Below are 13,201 nucleotides of genomic sequence, written 5' to 3' on the forward strand. Positions count from 1 at the left end.
CAATTCCTCTTTTTCTTTCTTTTTTTTTTTTTTTTAGGAGATTTACATTATTTAATTCCGTTTTTTAATACTGTGTTAGGGAAGTCCAAGAATGGTTTAATATCTTTCAAAGAAATTGAAGAATTTATAGCACTCGGTACAGTAAATCATTTTCTTTTTAATAAACTGTCTTCCTCTTTAAATTCCTTTGAAATGAAAATTATGTAGGTCTCTTCATTGACGTTTTCCAATAATGCCACATTCACGCAACATGCACACGTTACTTCCCTCTTTGGTCCTCAATATCTTAACTCCTCCTCTTTATGTTTCTATTCCTGTAAAAGAATTCCTTGGTAAGAGATAAATTCTCAGTGCAGTTTATCTTCTCGAGTCGAAAACGAAAGGACGTCCACGAATTTCGTAGAATTTCCGCGTTCCCTGCGGCTTGAAAAAGCGAAGCCTCGAAGGGTGGTGGAAAGTAAATAGAAGGGATGGTAAGAAAAAGGAGGAGGATCATTTTGGCGCGGCACGCCAACACGGGGGAGGTACATAAATGCGACTAGACGGCCAGAACGATTCCAATATGTCAGTCCCACTTTCCCGAGATAAACTCGAGGAACGTGTACGGAATGCGCCTACGTGTACCGTTGCGCTTTCAACCGTCTCGTGATCCCACCTCTTTACTACGCCACCTCCTTCAAGGTCCGATCATCGTGCACCAGGCGAAATTGTAAAAGTTCACTGATGAGGTCGTGGGAATTATTACCAACTCGAGGGTGCAGCCGCTCGGAAAATTCACCACTTTCTCTCATTCTACCTGTTTCCTTTCGTTCCCGGGTGACATTAGTAAGCAAGCTCCTCACGTTCCTCTGCTCGTCTCAACTCGATGACGCTCTATCGACGGAAATGACCGAATTAAAGCCGCGTCGAGACGACGTTAAATTAATAATGTTGGGAACAAAGGAGCGAAAGGGTGTGGGGTGAGAGGGGGAAAAATTACTTTGAAACGCAATAAAACGTGGCGGACGCGCTTTAAGAAAATGGACGGGGTGCTTTATGCACTAGGTAAGACTTGGAGACTGGCTCCTTTGTCGAGAGAAAAGTGGTTCGTATCGCCGCAATAAATTGAGATAGCAGGATTAACTTCTTGGTAATGAGAAACGCGTATTTTTCGTTTAAATTTGTTGGAAGATATTGGGTATACTTTCTGAACAGAAAATTGAGATTAAGAATGTAAACTTGGCGTGCATTTGGTATCTACAGAATGAACATTTTTTCGCTTGAACAGTGAATAAGCAGACACAACAGGAAACAGTGGAGTACTTTAGAATTAAAATCGAAGACTAGACATTCGCTTGATGCTTCTTGCCATCGCCTTCTTTATAGGCAACGAACGATCGCCCGGAAAGCCGGCGCCATATCGCTATACTGTGATCGTTTGTAATGCTAACCGAACCCAGTGCAATTTCATCCAGCTACTCTTATGGTAGATTTACAATTCTAAATATCTTTTATCGACTGACGAAGCTCAATATAACTTGGATCTTGTAAAGTTGAAATTCATAGTCGATAATTCTTGTATTCAAAGTTTGTACAAATATACTTATTACACGCAGAACTAAGGTTGCACGATTAGTTGAGGAGAGGGTTACACGTAAAGGCAATTGTCAACGGGGTGTATTTTCTAATATGTGGCTTATTGGCGCTTGAATCTGGTCGGTCGAAGTTTGTCACAATAATGTAACGCTATTGTCACTCGCTCAAGAAGGCCATACGCTTAGAAACAGTAATAGGATATGCTAGACACCCTGCATACCACAAGCATCAAAACAATAACCAAATAGTAACGGAATAGGCGCCTCTGAGATACACCAAACGATAATCCCTCCAGAGGGATTAAAACCTCAGTATAAAAACCCTCCAAAATAATCGCTCGCCCCAGTCTCTTGTAACATTTTAAATCATTCTGTTGTTACACTTTGAACCGTCACTCTACTGGATTTGCATAATAAATTCTATTATCATATACAAAGTTCAATTTCTTCACCTTATTTGCGAAACATTCGAACTGCAACGCGAAGAGATCACCGGCAATCTATCGATTTCGTGATTTTTTGTTTACGTGACACTATCGTAGTATAATAGTAGTGTTACGTCGGCCGACTCTCTACCTGGACGGGGCCTTGCATCGCACATGGCAACCATGTGTCTACACCTCCTTACGGCGTACTCTAAAGAATTTCAAGGACCGACCATAAATCTTAGAAAATCTCAACAAAGCTTCTCAGGTCGAACAAGGATCTTTTCTACGAAAGTAATTTCTAAGATCTCTGGTTTGTGTCCGGAAAACACTTAAAATTAGTTATTTGCACACGTGCGATGCTTCCCACTACCAACCTTCTATCGAGGGCGGCTAAGACCCCTCCTGGTCCACCAACAATCGTAATGGCCAATAGAAACAATGTCTATTACCCTCACTTTCCTGGCCAAAAAACTGTCATCTACGAATCCGATGATCCCGTGCGTTAGACACACCCTTTCCTAGCTCTCCTCTGACACAGCATCGTCACTCTCAGGGTAGTCCGTTTTCATCGTCCGAACAGCCAGTAAGTCTACCACGGTTCTACCTAACCCCAATCAACTCGTTTGCAAAGTCTAACTATCTCATCGAAAGATATCGTCAACTCGGGTCACATTTTCTGTAACGCATAAGCTGCACTCATCGTCAAATACTTGTAACGCTCATAATATTGTATAATCCATTGTTGAATATATCTATCATATTAACCTGTTAACACAGTGTTAATCTCAACTAACCACCCCTGTTATCCTAATCGAAACACGGGGAACGACTACTTTGCGGCGTCGATTATCCGAATCGTAGCGAGAATTTACGCCTCTCGCTGACGCGTTTTCCTCGCGACCGCGTCTCTCCGCGAACGGTAGTAACAAGTAGTCCAGTGTCGGGTTGTGTAGGGCTTAGTGGACTTGTGAAGTAAGCTGTGAGACTGCGAGTTTAATTTTTGGCACGATGAAAGTTTGATTATCGATATAACAAATTGCGGAAGAGAAGAAATCGGTACGTATTAATCGGTATATATTAGGTTGTCCAAAAAGTGTTTTTCTTTCGCAAACATGTTTTTTACAATAGTGCACCTTCATACAAACGTGAAACCAAATCTGTGAAATGTCGCGGTGTTTATCTCAACAGAACAAAATGGATTATACGTTTTCCTTATAAAACGAAAGAAACTTTTCGGACAACCTAATACCTATGTAATTACGAAAATTTCAAATGACATTTTTTTCTATGAAAATATTCGAAAATTCAAATATCTTTGATTCCTCTTGTCTGACTTCTCTTCTTAAAACTAAATACAGTTTACCAGACTCTGTCCTGGTCATTCTGGAAATTCTCAATAACGACATTAATAGCGCGATCTCCTAGTTAGACACTGATTACAAGCAGTTTATGCACTTCCAATCCGTCTTAGACATTCAGAGACACGGATCGTATCTTCTAATTCATGGGAGCGTAATTTCGCAAGCAAGGCAACGAAGCAACGTCGACTGTCGGAGACATATTTGCCGACAACGAAATTGCAAACGAGCCTTAAAGCGGGCTAGACGGCACGGATCATCCGGACGGTTTAATTCGAAACTGCAATTCGGGCTTTGGTCCCGACGTTAAAGTGGATAACGCACGGTCAACGCCGGACGACCCCATCGAATTCTCGGGACACGTGCAAGCGCGCGTGTACAACTCGCGTTTACACGCGACAACGCGCTTCCAGAACTGGAGCGGCACTCGCGCGTGTTTCGAGAGGAACACTTGAAATCGTGTTTGTACGAGCGATCTCTCTGTGTATTCGCGAATTTGATGATCAAATCGATCGACTTCTGTATCAATGAAATTTGGTGAAAATACTTGTGACTATACGAGCTGAGAATTTTAACGCAGTAAACAACGGGTAGTTTTACAGGGTGCGTGAGATGTGATGGATCAATCATTCGAGTATTACAAGCTTTTTTCAAAAGATAAACATAGGAAATGATTCGTAGTATCATATTTATTTAGAAAATTTTATTACCAATCTTCAAACTCTTATAGCAACGTAATAGTTACGTTAAGAAATAATTAATTTTCTCGTTTCTAAAAGTTAACAGATTTATAGAAAAAATTTCCTAGATAGATTCGTATTTAAAATTGGACTTTGTTCGGTCATACCGAACTTTTTCATAGAAAAATACAACATCTCTCTTTTACGTTTTCCCTTATATTTTCTTATATTTTAATTCTAACGAGACTACGGTTTTATCGAAGTATTAATTTTTCTGAGAGATAACATCGGACTTTTTCTAAAATCGTTGCGATTTATCCTCGTTGCAATAAAAAATCTACAAATTCCCTGTATCGCCCATCCTCTATATTACTCGTCTATATATCCAGATGATAAAATATTGCTTCAGAATTTCACACGAAGTATATGTATATTAAGCTATTAAATAATCCAAATCTACACGAGGTGAAATTATCGCAGGTATCGCGGAAGGCCACAGCGTTCCAGATAGAAAAATAGAAGAAAAAAAGAAAAGTGAGTTAGCGTCGAAGAGCAGAGAGGACGGAACGATGGAGAATAAAGCGAATTCGGGGACGATGTATAAATTTACCCCTGCACGGAAGCGTTACACGAGCCGGGAAAACGAGGATGAACGGCAGCACCCTGCACGCGATCCGAACGAGTTTCGGATTAATCCTGCGCTGATGCTGCTTCCGATCTCACATCGAAATGCACTTGTGGATACGACCAAGTGGTTACAACGGATCAACGTGACCCAAGAGAAACCTGAAATCGGGCTGTTTGCGACACGGGAAATAAATCTACTGATGAATAAACCCGGGATCCCCGAATTCCGGACTATCGTTATACAATAATTTTGCTTTGCTATGGGAATGGAAATTTTGGTGCATACGTTTACAACAAATAACAGGTAATGTATTTCGAGTGCAGAGTCTTGTTCAGATTAGTCGCTTGATCAGTTATGTCACTTTAAATAAATTGGGTTCGAATAATTAAAGTTCAAATGGATATTTAACGTAATCAAAATAAAATTAATATCTAAAATAGTGTATATTTAAAGCTGTCTTGGTTTGGGGAATTGGAAATAGTATTCTGATATGTCGGAAGTGTTCAATTTATCAGCGAATCTTTTATTCGTAGAAATGTCTGTTCGCTGTGTAATTCGTACAATCGGTAACAGGCCAGCAGTCGATCCAAAGACTATTTTCCACCCTTTCACGTTAATTAATTCTCATATTCCCATGCGCGAGCATTTCAAAACTGCGTTCGCAGCCGTCAGCTAAATCCCAGCTGAACGGATTTTTCAGAATCCGGCGTCACCGGAAACTCGTGTTCCCAGTAAAAAATAATTTTGTCAAAGCGGTTTTAATACGTACCGCCTGAACGTATCGACTGCGTCCCTCTTCTACACAGAGAGAATCCATCAACTAACAGGATGACAAAGAAAAACGTCCAAAATAATTGTAGAATATGCATTTTCAACGAAATATATTCGAGAATTCGAAAAATTTCGTTCACGGTTTAAAAACTCTTGTTAGATGTTCCAACTTTTGCACGTACCACGAAAATACTCAGACTCACGAAACTCGAACATTTCTACTCACCTTTTATGAAATTATTATACAGAATCATTTCAAAATATTTCGTATGACACATATTTTCAGAAGACGTGTCTACAAGCGTTCGAATACTTTCGTGAACCAGTGTATGGCCTTTATGAGATCTAGGTAGCTTCGCTGGCAGTTGATCCGAAGAGCAGAAGGTCGAAAACTAACGCGGACCTTTTGTTCAACTCTTTTGCTCGGGACGAACCGGATTGCCTCGCGGCCTTTCGAGTCTAGGGAGCGAAGCAGCGAGCTTCCCGGCGGGAGACATAAATTCCACGCTGTCTGTGACGCTGTAAACGCGGATTTGGATCGTACTACACGGATCAGAGCGCGGGAACGAGGGCCACGAAGCTCTAAAATCGCGAGAAAGGTGGACGGATTTTTCAAGCGCTACAAATTAGAGCGTTGGAACGTGATATTTTGAGGAGAAGGAAGAAGATCGAGGATTTTAACGCGACGCGTATTAAATTCGCTGTTTCTAAACTTGCTTAGTACAGAGTCTGTTTGCGTTACAAACTCCACTAAACTCCTATTCGCGACTCCTAAGGCTCCTCAGCCTTAAGGAGTTACGCGTGATGTTCACGACGACTATGAGCATTGACTAACTCGCTGATACGATGTTTGTATTCTGCTGTTCAAGAGTCTTCCTGGTGTGTTCCATTGGAAATGCGTATGTTGATTCAAAATTGAAAAAAATCGGGATACGATATTTCATAGGAATTTTATAGATTTATGAATATTTCCTGGTATTTGAATGACTCTTTATATATGGACGAAGACTTATCCTTTTCCCATGCTTTTTATATTTCTCCGTATACCTGCCATACAAGTCGGGCCACACAAGTATTGTAGTCGTCAGTAGTACTAATGTTAAATTCAATATTTTGATTAGTATTTGACTACGGATGTTTACATATTTATAGGAATATACGTAATATGCAAAAATATATGAAACTCCAGTTATTCTCTCTGAAATTATCCAGAAGAAATTATATTAGGTTGTAGGAAAAGTTTCTTTCGTTTCATAAGGTGACAATAGATGATGAACAATTTCTATTTTATATTATTTTATTGAATTAGGTATAATCCATTTCGGTATATTTCTATTATTATGTTCGTGCATAATTCAATAAACTAATATAAAACAAAATATATTGTGCGTCTATTATTTACTTAGACAACGAAAGAAACTTTTCGGACAACCTAATACATATCCAGATTTTCTCTGAAATTTCCATTTCTTTCTGTACATAGAAATATAAATTCACATAAACATCCGCGATCTAAATTCATTTTTCCTTTAAAATCCATTAAGATTACTTTATCATCCTCGAGTGCTTGGAATTCTTCTATCTTTGGAGAGTTTAAAAGGAACAAAACAGGATTAATTTTGGATTTTATTGAGAACTGTAGCCAACGTTGGCACTTTTGTTGAAGAAACTAATTCGCTAAGTATTTCAACGGTTTTACATAGGAAAAGGGAAGCCGGGTTCATTGGTCAAATTTCGTTTCATCAAGGATCCAGGTCGTACAGAATGCGTCGTGCGAGACTTCCTATTGATTTTCCCCTTTCCGCCCACCCGGGATAAAAGTTCGTCGTAGTTTTAAATTGCGACTCGTTGTTCTTCATCAACGGTTTCGCATCCTTTTGTGAATGGCTAATAGAGAACTCCACAGCCAATAAAGTAATTCCAGTTTCTCACTTGGTGAGTCGCACGAAACTCGATCCTTATTAGAAACATACCGTCTCGCTTTAGAAACCGATAGAACAACATTCAGAAATAGAGCATATCGGCTTTGATCTCTCTCGTAGAAACTCCGCTGCATGCTGAAACTCGAAAGGAATATACTCGCGAAATTGTGTCTTCGTTGTTGCAGTGATATTGAGCCAAATTGGCCACTTCTGAACGGCTTATGAAATATATGTACGTCTGAATAAAGATAAATTTATGTATATGTGGACTACGCGGACAAATTACTACCAAACATTAGAAGCATAAGGATTACATAGTTTTAGATTTGATATACAACTTTAACGATAAAAAAATACAACAGACTTAAACGACTTGAATGATTCTCGCAACTGAATGATTCATTGCGAACATTACTTATTTCAAGCACGCTACATTCTCAAAGGCTCCATACGTAAATGTCACGCGTAGTCAGGTTTTCACGTTGCACTATAGATTTCAGTGTACACGTACAGTTAGTTCTCTGAGTGAATCCTCGCTACCGACAGCTTAGCATAAATATACATTCAGTTCATTATCGCTTCGCACGAATCTTTCACGTGAATTCTACATACCATATTTACTCAAAATTACGATACCACGTAATACAACTTTCTTCCTTTCGTTACACATTTATTTTCCGAAGCTATTTTTCGAGAACACGGCAAAAGAAATACATTTTGACAGATCAAAAGATCCAGGCACAAAGGAGAAATATTCTTATTGTATCTTTCTATTGTATGTACTTTCCACTTTTGTGAGACTTTGGTTTCAATGGAGCGTTATCTGTCGATCGAAACGAGAAGAAGTTCGATATCTCGGTAGATTGTCTATATGTTCAGCCAAAAGAGGAAGAATTTCAGCGAGCACAATGCTTCTTTCGAGAGAAAACGAAATAATACTTCTGTTCCTTGTTGCGTTCCTAGTCTTGAGAGAGTTCTTAGCCGATCGTAAGATTATTGGCTCCTATTGGATCGTCATGAACTTTTATTGACAACAATCGTTTCTCGCGGTACTGTATCTCGACTAATCGATAGAAAAATCTAATTTAGATCATGTAGTTCATATGTTTAATTATTTACGCGATTTAATCATGGTGCTCGAAGGTAATCAGCTTTATTTAACCAATTACGAAAACCTTCGATTAACTGGCGACCGAATAAACAGTGGAACAACATTGTTTCGAAATTCAATCATTAGACACGCAATATTGACTTGAAAATCACTGCTGTTAATTTCTTTCGTGATTTCACGCGCTAAACCGGTCAATAGTTTAAACGAAAAAGGGGTACAACGAACAATAGCCACTTGACTAAACACACGAATTTCAATGATAGGTTTGTAGTGAATGGTTCATTTGCTGTGGAAAACATCGATTGAATCGCATAATAAAAAGAGGAGATCGGCAATTTTGAACGCGAATGAAACGGTCACGGAGAATATTATTAGTATTACGAATAATGATATTTAAAAAATATGTTTCTGTGAATGGAAAATTTATATATGTAGAAGAATGTAATAATACATCGTACAATTCTGGAACTAAAGGATTATATTATAAATGTATTAAAAAAGAGGAAGGATAAAAACATGCATTTTTATATTCGGTGCAAACTGTCAAAAAACACCATGTTATGAGATATTTCGAACAAACACGAATAGTTCAAATTTTATGGTACAGCAAAATGTATCTAACAAAACCCTGTTAATGCGTCCCCAATCTACGCCACGACCACAAGCCAATAATTTTCCTGTTTTCACTCTGCCACCCCTCGAAATCCCTGTTATCAGGTGGAATCGCAAAACGTAACGCGTATTATCAATCGTCCGTTCGAAAGCGTCAAATAAATCCGATTAATCGCGTATAGCCAGATCGCTATTAACAAGGTACGCGTTCTACCGATGCATGCGAGCCGGAAACACATTCATGAAGTGCGATTAGTATGACGCGTTACGAGTTGAAACGAATCGGAAACGAGGTCGTGGACTCGCAGGCAGAATCGGGAACAAATTTCCAGGGATTCGAATCGATGTCTTCTTAATAACGCCGCGCACTGGATGATGCCGTCGTTGAATCGTGCGACAACAATACCGAAACAGCTGAATATCGTGACCGACATCGTTCCACTCTCGATGATTATTTCTCGTCAAATCGACATTTCCCTCTCTTCTAGCCGATAAGAATCCCTATTCAACCACGCGGCGTTGTTCCTTCCATACGTGGAATATGTGTGATATGAAACACGTGTGATACGTTCACACCGATTCGTAAGACTTAGGGCATTTACGAAGACTTAAATAAATCTGACAAATCATCAGAAAATCGTTTAAGAAAAACGTTTAAGAATTATTCTATTATTTGTGTTGCAGTGATTGCCACATCTAAGAAAACTCTACATCTGGTCTTCGGTTTTCTCAAGCGCTGAGGCCATCGATAGCGCATGGACAAAAGAATGCGTCGATGATAGACCATAAGCGGTACATGTGCGACGTTGGCTTCAGAGTTCTTTTAGTCTCAGGGTAACATTGCTAGCGTGCGGATCTGGACCAGCTTACATTGTATTCCACTTTGTACTTATATTCACAATATATATATATATATATATATATACTTACAATACCTTACAATTTACCCACGCGTTTCTTTGATTCCACATACATCAAATAACCTTAACAATCTGAAACGTTAGAATATAAAGAAATCGTATACTATAAATGTAAAAGTTTTCTATGGTAAATGTTCAGATAATTTCATGAGCCTATGTATGTATATTTCATATTTTAATAATAATCTTATTAATTTGGTATATGTTCGGGATTTTGAGAGGCCGTCCATTTATGACACGGACAGGTCCATTTCCTTCTTTAGGAAATTCCGTATTACATGTCCTCCTCGAGCTGTAAATCTAATGACTCCGAGGTTAGGTAAAAACTCCCGCGAAAGGACCAGCCGAAAGGGCACGATGGACAGACGAAACTCAACGGCTGGTAGGGAGAATCAGCAACGTAGGAGGACAGATCATCATCAGGCATCGTACCGTGCGGGTGAAATACTTCACTCTCAACGAGATCTTACCACCGCCGTGTTCATAACATCAAACGTTCCTTTTATACAAGTGCAAATACAGAGCTAGATTACTCTATCACTCGATCTATTAAACCTCCTCCACCTTGGGCGTTAAGTCATTCGAGGTACGCGATATCGACCGATCGGTTTGACCCGAGCGGTTGCTCTTTAGTCGATAATTTGCAACAGTATAACAAAATCAAGTGTCTTTTCGTCCGTACTCGGTGTGGGCTTTTATCATTAATTTTGATGAATCCTTACCATTTCATCATTTTACGATAATTATCATGTTTGACGCGATTCCAGTAGTAATCGGATTTCGGTGTATCAGAGAACACGGTGGGCTCAAATTTATTTCAAACACAATCGAAATTATACATTGTGCGTTGTTTTTTTCTTAACTAAATATTTTTTTTCCTTTGTGAATTTTTCTATAAATTTAGGAATCTTCATGCGGAGAACTTCACACGTCGCAATTACCAGCATATGTATCTGGAAAGTAAATATGTTTCGAACCTAGAAATTCCTCTTTTGACGGACGATTTTGAAAGCGAAAAGTTTGACGCGGGATACTTTTTAAATAGAATCGTCGCGACGCAACGCAGGAATGTTTCCCTAATATTTTATGCGCGAAATATATTTCCCGATGGTTTTCATCGATTCGACGCGCCGACCCTCGCGCCGCATTGGCCAAGGAGAGAAGGTTTCCCGCAGAATAGGAACGTGGCAGGTGCTTTAGCTCCGGTTCGGCTGTAAATTTTCTGGATTTTATCGGCGAAAATTTAGAGACACCGTAAAACCGACGCGTCGAACGAAGACGCATGTTTATGTGTATGAATATTTGCGGATATTCTTAGCGGCCAGATAAAATATGCGAACAGCGTCACTGTCGTCAACTCAACATTTTATGGCGTATAAAACTGTGTAAAAACTTGACGATTCGCTCCATTCGCGAACACACGATCTTAATTATAAATTTTATTACCGCAATAACTGGATCACGTATCTCAACACGTATTTTAATGTGTGTCTTAAGGAGAAAATTAACAAATACATGAATTCTTAAATCATCTGTATTCCGCGTTATTTTCGTTATCGTTGTTCACTACTACTATAATTCTCTAGAATGTCGTATGGTTTGGAAATTATATATGCATGTGTTTACATTGTTAAAATATTACCATTACTTTGGTGTATTTCATCTCTGCATTATATCGTATTCCATTACATATTAGTAGACTGTAGATATTTATGCAAATCCATATTTCACGAATATAATTAAAATATAATTAAAATGTTATTTTAGCTACTATTGTAAGGAGTACTATATTTTGGATATTTTATATGTACATTTTTACGTTTTAAAATTTCTAATAAATGCATAAAAATCATACATATGCACGTCACATTATTCCTATGAAGCGATGTTAATTCTTAGATCAAAAGAAAAATACTGCAATCGCTTGTAATTATATTTTATTCAAAACTAGTTACAAATCACTAGAAAAAATATATAATTAATAAAAACCTTCGCAAATTATCAGAACAATTCGGCTGTCCGAATACATGAAATTGGTTTCCTTAAAGTTTCAACTAGCAATTAAGATGACAAATTGGCTCGGTTTACTGGAAAATCAACGAGACCAGTTCCTGTACAGAAAGTTCCCCCTGTCCAAAAACCAATCCACTCAGGCGTCATTAAAAATTCATCGTCGTTATTGATCTATCCGCAGTCTTGGCCCAGTGAAAGCCGCGAATCGATGGTTCGCCGAATTCAGAGGCAGCCAGCGTGTGTTTCGTGGGGAAACGTCAGAGGAGAGGAAGGGTAGACACATCGGGCTGCTTTAATTAATTTCCCTTTGCGTCGTCGACCAAACGTAAACGACACTGGCGTGACTATTTCAATTTACATCGGTCAGCCCCGTAATTATTTCATCGAAGCGACTAGCGACTCGCGCGAATATTCACCGCCGTTCGTTCCATCAAACTAAATTGCAACCTCTCCCTTGAGTCGATCGGATTCTACTCAAATTAGAATCTCTCCTCTGGAACTTCGGTTCGGTGATTTTCTAAAATCGCTTCAAATTAATTCTCCGTCCTCGTACAACCATTCGTGCATGTCGGATGATTATCTTTTGCATACATTGTGAGTCTTCGAATAAATTAATATCCGAAGATGATAAAATTTGTCACATATTTATAATAATTGATTGAATTCTGGTTAGGTTTCAATTGAATTTTTTGTTATCGAGTATACTGATTGATTTGAGTTTTCATATTTAGACATTTTGTTGTCGATGTTTTTTCACTGATGTCTTTCGTGATAAATATTTGTTACGTCTGTGGAAGAAGAAAGAGAAAGCTTATTTCTTCTGAATTACGCGTCTGACACTTAACGACGAACAATAAACATAACTCGAAGATAAAATCATAATTGTTCATTGCATGCAATTTGACTGTCCAACGACATAATAGTCCATGTGTATTGTAGATCCTGTCTAATTGCTACTACAATTATTTCAAAGATTATCAAGTCTACAAACTGTTTATCAGTGTACAAAGGTCTTCCATCTTTAAACGAACCGAAAGTTCAACAACCTATGACATCTCTTCCGCTATTCCTCCAATAGGAAACATCCCTTATTCCCCATTTCCCTTAACCAAATCGATTATCGGGATTTTTTTATACTCACCACTGTAGAATGTATCGATTTCGTTTATCAGAATTCCAATAAG

General features: G+C 38.6%; 1 protein-coding gene across 2 annotated transcripts in view; it reads right to left on the reverse strand.

Annotated features, from left to right (window-relative positions):
• Pgant2 (polypeptide N-acetylgalactosaminyltransferase 2) overlaps positions 1–13,201 on the reverse strand; it is a 205,876-nt gene that overhangs the window by 9,251 nt on the left and 183,424 nt on the right. The gene's annotated exons all lie outside the window — the stretch shown is intronic.

This window comes from Bombus fervidus, chromosome 8 (assembly GCF_041682495.2).
Source record: "Bombus fervidus isolate BK054 chromosome 8, iyBomFerv1, whole genome shotgun sequence".
Taxonomy (NCBI): domain Eukaryota; kingdom Metazoa; phylum Arthropoda; class Insecta; order Hymenoptera; family Apidae; genus Bombus; species Bombus fervidus.